Raw genomic sequence first — 9,023 nt, 5'->3', positions numbered from 1 at the left:
AGGAAGGGGAAACAGCAGGTAAAGTGACTGGCTGGCATACTTAGGCAACATACACCTCCTGAAATATTAAAAGAGAGCTTGAGGCATAGATCAGCTATAGGACTATTGTGTGGTAACCATCCCTCCTGACATTTCCTGAAGCAAAGCACCACCCAGCAGACACTGAAATGATTTGGGTATGTGTGATGCGATGTTCATACCCCACACTGGGCAAGAAAGGGTAAACCCCACACTGTGTGCGACGGAAGTCCCAACCCTCAGACCATGCTAGGCAGGCTCCAATTGCTGACTTAGTATAAACAGCTCATGCTAGGCTGATCACCAAGGAGAGAGAATGCTTGGTGGAGGCTTCAGGCCAGGAGCCACTACAGCCACTGACTGAGGGAACCAGAGAACCCGGAGACCAGACAAGACCTGCTATCTTCAGGCAACTGCTGAGAGTCAGACTTTCAGGGAGCTACCCCGACAGGGACCCCAGGGACCCAGATGATGTATGGACTGCTGCCATAGGAGATGCTGTAGGAAGTGGCCCAGGGAGGTGAAGGGAGTGGTACCTCCCACCCGAGCAAGGCCAGCATGTTGTGGTAGGATTCCCCGCTGACTGTTAGTGACAACACCTATTGCTGACAAGGCCCGTGGAGAGGGAGGGCCCATGTCTCCCTACCCTGGCTACCACCAACCCCTAGGTGGTGGCTCCTTCTCTGACTCCAGCCACTAGGCCACACAGACCTGACCCCAAATGTAGTTCTATTGACTCTGGCTATTGGACCAAACAACCCTGAGACCCCAAGGGCAGTTACATTGACTCCGGCTGTTAAGCCACACAGCCCTAACCCTAATGGCAGCTATGTTGACTCTGACCATTAGGCCATGCAGCCCTGTACCCAAGGGCCACCATATTGACTCCAGCCCGTGGGCTGTGCTGCTTTCAGCCTGAGAACAGTCTGGTAGACTGCAACTATGATGGTATCACAACCCCGCCTGACCTCAATGGATGACGGGGTGTGCATATCACATAACAGTGTGGAACACTGAGGTTCTCAGTTGGAAAATAGTGGTGGGGAGGGACGAAGAAACTGAAATTATATTTTGTGTTGATTTTGGCTGCTAGCAATACACATATACACTGTGTATAAAGGGCACCAGGAAACCTTAGATGGGTTGACAACATTTACCTGAGGAATTATTATTTTATTTTATTTGTATTACTGTAGTACCTTGGAGTCCTACTCCTGAGACAGTTCTTTATTTGAGATAGCATGTTGGGTTTATGAAGAAATTCCTTCGCTACACTGTTACAGGCACCTTGCTGAATTTTAGTACTGAGCCCCTAACACAGAGAATGCTAGTGCTGATTTATGATAGTTACTTATGCAAAGCTTCATGCCAGTATGTAAGGCATGAAATACTTCTGAAGGCAAAGTAAATAACCTCAATGCAGCAACACACGAAGTTGCTGTAGAAGTTCAGGGCTCCTGCAAAATGTTCTATAGGAAGCTACAGGCTGTGTGCTGACCCATTTCTCTGTAGCTTTGAAGGTGGTGAGGACAGAGTCTTCCTTAGCCATAGGCAGAACAGGCAGCTGCTTAGGGCACCACTAGGTCTAGGGACACCGCTCTGCTGGGAGCCTGGACAGATGGGAAGCAGTGGAGCATGTAAGAGCAGGGCTGCTGGGTCCTAGAGAGAACCAAATGCAGCACAGTCTGAGGGAGGGGATTGGCTGCTGGGGTCTCTGGGAAGGGGAGGGGAAAGGAACTCACCTGTAGGGTGACCAGATGTCCCGATTTTATAGGGACAGTCCCGATTTTTGGGTCTTTTTCTTATATAGGCTCCTATTTCCCCCCAACCCCATCCCGATTTTTCACATTTGCTGTCTGGTCACCCTAGGTGCGGGTAATTGGTTCCTATATAAGACAAAGCCCCAAATATCGGGACTGGTCCTATAAAATCAGGACATCTGGATCTGGTTGCCCTAGCTGGGAAGTGCATCTCTCCCCCGGGCTGACAGCGATCCATCTCATCCGGGGGGAGCTGCTGTGGCTCCATGGGTGCCCTGTCCCTGAGATCAGATGCTGTGCTAACTTCACCATGGTCCATTGGGCTGGTGGTGGTGCCCATTGGCGTGTGATCGGACCTGAGGGTTTGTTGCTGCTGTTGCCACTCTGCACCCCAATAGGTGGATTTTGGGATCCTGCAGTTTTCCACCTATGTCCTCCTCTACTGCAGCTGTTGGACCAGCAGGCTGGGGGGGCGGTGGTGATCCAAGCATGAAAGCAGTGCTGTGTTACCATTTAGATTGTCATTTAACAAATTTGTTCGCCAAAAATGCTTTCTAACAACCTTGAATTCAATTTCAATATTTTTTTTTAAAAATCAATATCTTAGCCAAAAACCGAAAATTAAATTGTTGACAATTATTTGTGACAAGTTTGGTATGGGGGAGTGGGCCAGTTTTCATCAGAGAAACAAAAAATGTTGACTGACTTTCCTATAGCCCTGTTACTGCTAAATAGAGCCCTCCAACAACTGTAATATGCTCATCTCCTTACTAGTGTATAGAGCAGGGGTCGGCAACCTACGGCACACATGCCAAAGGTAGCACGCGAGCTGATTTTTGATGGCACGCAGTGGCGGGCTGAGCTGCTCAGCCCACTGCTCCTCTGGGGTTCTGGCTGCTGCTCCATTGCCACCCGGGGTCCCGGCTGCTGGCCCCACTCAGCACCCGCTGCTGGCCTGGGAACCCCCAAGGAACCCCAAGCTGGCAGCGGGCTGAGCAAGCTGGTGGCTGAGACCCCGGCTGAGCCACTCAACCCGTTGTCGGCCTGGGGTTCCATTCACTCAGCTGGCAGCAGGCTGAGCAGGACTAAATTCAACAAAATAGGAAAACAAGAGCAACTAATGACAAAGTACAAGAACCTAGAGAAGTGGTCTCCAACCTTTTTTGTCTGGCAGGCACCAGATGATGGACCGTGGCAGTGGACGAGCATCCGCCGAAATGCTGCTGAAATTCGGTGGCATTTCAGTGGCGACTCCTCTGGATGACACTGCTTATCGGCGGCAAGCAGTGTCATCCAGAGGCGTCTGTGCCAAAATGCTGCTGAATTTTGGTGGCATTTTGGCGGATGCTCTTCCGCCGGCCAGTACGCAGGTGCACAGAGGAGCCCCTGTGGGGGCCATAGCACCTACAAGCACTGCTTTGGGAACCCCTGACCTAGAGAGCCTCCTGAAGCACAGTGATCATTTTGATTTAAATGGACTTGAAGAATTGAGTACATTGTCATCAATGTTGCCACATACAAAATCGATGATGGACGTTGTACAGTTTACTCATGCCAGCAAACTTGTTGACATATATCCTAATGTGTACATTGCCACTTGTATTCTACTAACAATTCCTGTAACAGTAGCATCAGGAGAACGGACTTTCTCAAAACTAAAGCTCATTAAAAACTCTCTCTGCTCTACAAGGAGTCAGGAACGTTTGACTGGTCTTGCTATTCTTGCAATCAAACAAGACATCACTTTGTCTTTGTCATACAATGACATTATTACTGATTTTGCAGCCCAAAAAGCCAGAAAGATTGCTTTTAATTAAAAACGAATCCTTGTTTCAATTCCTCTTCATATACATTTCCAACAAAATATTGACAAATTAAAAAATATATTATTTGCATCATTCTGTCAAATTAGAATTTTTTCTATAGTGCTACTTCTTTAGTGCTAGTCCATCAGCATTACAGTGTGCTTAATTAAGTTAAACTGGTTTTAATAACATGCATGTGGCAAGTTTTCCAGTAGTGTAAGCTTGTGTTTGTGTTGCTAAGAGCAAGACAGGCACAGGGGCACCAGTTTAATAATCCCGCCTAGGGCACCATAAATCCTAAGGACGGCCCTGGGTGAGGACCAGTTATCCATGAAAAACCTTGAGTTAGACAAAGCAGTCAATGTATTTTAGATTTTAATCTAATCAAGTCCCTCATAACAGAGCTCACTGATTTCCAGTGAGGTAATTTTGCTAGGGCAGTGGTCCCCAAATTTTTCATGTCATGCCCTTATCCCTGTCAATGCCCCCTCATCCCAGGAGCCACAGTCAGGAGCCAGGGCTAGGAGCAGCACAGACAGGGTTAAGGGGGCTGCTATGGGGCCAGGGCCAGAGCCAGGAGTGGAGCTGGGGATTTGGCTGGGCTGGAGTAGAGCTGAGGGCAGAGCAAGGCTGCATGTCTCTCCTTCCCCACCCAGCCCCCATGAGGGCTGGACTGGGCCCTGCCATGCCCCCCCACCGTGTTCCAACTGTGGGCCATACCCCCCAGGGACCACTGAGCTAAGGAGAGGGGCATTTCCTGCACTCTCCCAAGATTCTGGAGATGTCTATCCAGCTAGGTGTCTCAATAGGAACTGAAGAATAAGGCCTTTATCTTCGAATAGGTCTGCAGGAGTCCCTGAGAAGCTTGGGCTGAAGTACTTCAACTAGTGGGAATCTATGCAAAACAGAATGTAGGGGTAGAGGAGAGAAAATGCAGCAAAACAACCCTCTTATGGATAATAGCATCTATCAAGAGAATAGTGCTCTCAGAAATCAGTGTTATATACTTGGCTTCCTGTAGAAGGAGCCTTCTTCGGATAGCTAGCTTACAACCAGAGGTGGATTAAAGTTTCCTGGGGCCCTGGGCTAGAGCAAGTGGAAGCCCTTCCACACCCCTTCGACCTGTGGTCCTGCCCCCTTTTCGCCCCCTCTGCCTGCGGCCCTGCCCACACCCCCAACCCTTTCCCAGGGCCCTGCCTCTGTTCCACTCAGGGTCCCCCCCATTTTGCCCCCCACTGCAGCCCTGCTACCCATTTACTACCTTCTGCCTCACCTCCCTCATGGCCCCAGAGAAGCTCTGTCCCCTCAGCCCTTAGGCCATAGCAGCTAACAAGAGCTCATCCAGCCTGGGGCCAGAGCAGGAGTCCTAGTGATGGGGCTGTCCCTGCCACCCCCAGAGCTTCTGCGAGTGACCAGGGTCAGGGCTCTGGGGCTTCTCCTGCCCCACCCAGCACTTCTGCCTGGGATGGGGTTAGGGGACGCCGAGGGCTTCCCCTGCTGCCCCGCGGCTTCTGCCAGTGTCGGATGGTGGAGGAAGGGAGGGGCGTTTGGGCTTCTCCTGCTGCTCCCTGACTTCTGCTGCCAGGAGAAGGATTGGGGGGGACATGGGGGCTTCCACCACCCCATCCACCCGGCGCTGCTGCCAGGGAGCGGAGTTGGAGCACAGGGTTTTCCCCCACCCACTTGCCTGGAAGCTAGAGCTCTGGGGCCCCTGAACACAGGCCCTGTAAGCCCAGTGGCTAATCTGCCACTGTTTACAATAAACAAAACAAGGATGTTTAACAGCAGTGACACAAGCAAAACAACGCTAGTGACAGAATAATGTAAGGCAAATCTAGTCCTGATTGCAAGTTGGTTAAAGAGATTGAGAGAATGATCTGGTCAAGCATTCCTGTGTCAGACAATCCCTAGATCTGATACTCAATCTGAGCTGTGCTAGACTGTGATTCAGAATAATTAAATGTGGAAGAAAAGTTGCTTAAATTTATTATAGTCCAATCTACCCGCTGTCCCCCAAGTACCAGACAATGAACAAAGCGTTTATCCCCATGGGGATGGGGGGTGGTAGGTATTTTATGACTGGATGATGGGGTCATATTAAATTAGTGCAGTAAATGGTAATCACTTGAGAGCAGCTGAGGAGGATGGACCGTTGAGATGGAAATTGAGACTACTGAATGCAGGATGGAGTTGATAAACAACATGCTCACTGTAAAAGCAGCTCAATCTCTCACTCTTTAGCTCTCTCATTAAGTGACAGGAAATAGGTTCAAAGTCACCCTTTGATTCTTTTCCTAGTGGAAAAAATAAAAAGCAAGAGTGGGTTTTTCTCACTTTCACTTTTTACTTTGTGCTGCCCATCCCCAATATTTTTCCCATTAGCAAAAATGTAAAGAGAGATCTTTTCCTATATAAATTAAATGATAGTCAAAATCAGTTTAAAGCTTTTCAGAAAAAATGAAATTTTAAAATCTTTTAAAAAATGGACAGAAAAAGAGACTTGTTTTGGCTGACCCAATAACCTGCCCCGGTTCCTGATCCAGCAGGAAAAGGCGTAGCATACTCCAATGGCTGGAAGATGAGCTAGACAAATTCAAACCTGAAATGAGACCTATATTTTTGACAGTAAGGATAATTGTCCATTGAAATAATTTACCAAGGGTCATGGTGGGTTCTCCATCACTGGCAATTTTTAAATCAAGACTGGAAGCTTTTCATAGATTCATAGACTCATAGATTCATAGACTCTAGGACTGGAAGGGACCTTGAAAGGTCATTGAGTCCAGTCCCCTGCCCTCGTGGCAGGACCAAATACTGTCTAGACCATCCCTGATAGACATTTATCTAACCTACTCTTAAATATCTCCAGAGATGGAGATTCCACAACCTCCCTAGGCAATTTATTCCAGCGTTTAACTACCCTGACAGTTAGGAACTTTTTCCTAATGTCCAGCCTAAATCTCCCTTGCTGCAGTTTAAGCCCATTGCTTCTTGTTCCATCATTAGAGGCTAAGGTGAACAAGTTTTCTCCCTCCTCCTGATGACACCCTTTTAGATACCTGAAAACTGCTATCAGGTCCCCTCTCAGTCTTCTCTTTTCCAAACTAAATAAACCCAATTCTTTCAGCCTTCCTTCATAGGTCATGTTCTCAAGACCTTTAATCATTCTTATTGCTCTTCTCTGGACCCTCTCCAATTTCTCCACATCTTTCTTGAAATGCGGTGCCCAGAACTGGACACAATACTCCAGTTGAGGCCTAACCAGCGCAGAGTAGAGCGGAAAAATGACTTCTCGTGTCTTGTTTACAACACACCTATTAATGCATCCCAGAATCACATTTGCTTTTTTTGCGACAGTATCACACTATTGACTCATATTCAGCTTTTGGTCCACTATGACCCCTAGATCTCTTTCTGCCATACTCCTTCCTAGACAGTCTCTTCCCATTCTGTATGTGTGAAACTGATTGTTCCTTCCTAAGTGGAGCACTTTGCATTTGTCTTTATTGAACTTCATACGGTTTACCTCAGATCATTTCTCCAATTTGTCCAGATCATTTTGAATTTTGACCCTGTCCTCCAAAGCAGTTGCAATCCCTCCCAGTTTGGTATCGTCTGCAAACTTAATAAGCGTACTTTCTATGCCAACATCTAAGTCGTTGATGAAGATATTGAACAGAGCCGGTCCCAAAACAGACCCCTGCGGAACCCCACTTGTTATACCTTTCCCGCAGGATTGGGAGCCATTAATAACTACTCTCTGAGTACAGTTATCCAGCCAGTTATGCACCCACCTTATAGTAGCCCCATCTAAATTGTATTTGTCTAGTTTATTGATAAGGATATCAAGCGAGACCATATCAAATGCCTAAAAAGATCTAAAAGATCTGCTCTAGGAATTATTTTGGGGAAGTTCTATGCCTGTGTTGTGCAAGAGGTGAGACTAGGTGATCACAATGGTACCATCTGGCCTTGGACTCTGAATCTATTAATCCTTCCTCTAATCCAGTGTTTCTCAACCTTTTCCAATGGGCAACCCCTTATTTGAAGTAAAAAATTTCATGAGGGCCTTGAAATGACTATACAAATAAAAGTAAAAAAGAGAAGTATTCAATAAGGGTAGTGTGTGTGTGTGTGTGTGTGTGTGTGTGTGTGTGTGTGTGTGTGTGTGTGTGTGTGTGTGTGTGTGTGTGTGTGTGTGTGTGTTTTTCAAGAGATCAACAGCAAATACTTGACCTTGAAGGGTAATGGGGTATGCAGAATTTAGATTTTCTTTCTTGTAAAGAAACTTTGAATGCTTCACAACTGTTCCCAATTGACTTTTGTAACCCCTGGGGGGGTCACACCCCACTGGTTGAGAAACACTGCTGTAATCCATTTCTTCATCACTGATCACTTCCACGTTTCCTCTTTGTTCTGATTAATCTTTATTAATTTTCATAAAGAAACAAACAATAAAAAATACAAACGACGTCCAGCTCGTAGCTGTTACTGCACACCGCACATTCACAGGATACCTGCTCTGTCTTTTTCATGGCGAGATCACCAAAAGCCAAGGCAGTTTTCAGGATCCTCCTTTTTTAGCTACCTTTTCACACCTGTTGTCTTCTCTCTACTTGTAACTTTCACGTACATGTAGATAGTCACATTCAGTTGCACATGCAATTGTGCAGTTTTAGTGACTTCTTCCTGCTAAGAGACAGTGTAGTTCTTTGTGTAGGGCCCTGCTATCTTGATTATCACTACAAACGTTTTTTTTCTCCTGCTGACAACAGTTCATCTTATTTAATTAGCCTCTGAGAGTTGGTTGGGCAACTCCCACCTTTTCATGTTCTTTGTATGTATATATATATATATATCTCCTAACTATATGTTCTATTCTGTGCATCCGATTAAGTGGGCTGTAGCCCACGAAAGCTTATGCTCAAATAAATGTGTTAGTCTCTAAGGTGCCACAAGTACTCATGTCTGCTAATGACACTAAGGATAACATTTAATTCATTTCTCACTTTAGCTCACCCATCTGTATGAGGAGGATAATGATGCTCATCCAGTTTTGTAAAATACGTTGAGATGGAGGGATGAAAGCTGCTGTCTTTGCCTATGAATGTCTACACCATGAAGACTGTGCTGGCATAGTCCTGTGATGCAGACACCGCCTATACAAACAGAAGGTGTTTTTCTGTTGATATAGGACCATTATTTCCCTGAAAAACATTAGCTATGTTGACAGCAGCCTGTGACACTGACACAGCTGGCTCTGCACTCAGGGGTTTGTCAGCATAGCTCCATCAGTCAGGGGTGAGGTTTGTTCTAGCCAAGCCAATATAATTTTTCAGAGTAGGCCGACCAAGCCTAGTAAATTTGTGACTTCCCCTCAACCTCCTTCAGCTAAATGTCTCAATGGCTGAAAAAGGCCATCTCCCTCACAACTATACTC

The 9,023-nt window shown here is 46.6% G+C and overlaps 1 long non-coding RNA gene across 1 annotated transcript; it reads left to right on the top strand.

Moving 5' to 3' along the window:
- Positions 1–1,951: 1,951 nt before the first annotated feature.
- LOC115645235 lies at positions 1,952–2,859 on the top strand. Its single transcript, XR_003998689.1, has 3 exons — positions 1,952–2,036; positions 2,562–2,566; positions 2,850–2,859. It is a non-coding gene; the product is annotated as an uncharacterized LOC115645235 (long non-coding RNA).
- The last annotated feature ends 6,164 nt before the right edge of the window (positions 2,860–9,023 follow it).

Source organism: Gopherus evgoodei, chromosome 2 (assembly GCF_007399415.2).
Source record: "Gopherus evgoodei ecotype Sinaloan lineage chromosome 2, rGopEvg1_v1.p, whole genome shotgun sequence".
In the NCBI taxonomy this organism is placed as follows: domain Eukaryota; kingdom Metazoa; phylum Chordata; order Testudines; family Testudinidae; genus Gopherus; species Gopherus evgoodei.
Note: the sequence above shows the minus strand (reverse complement) of the source record. Positions and strands in the feature narration are given on the sequence as shown.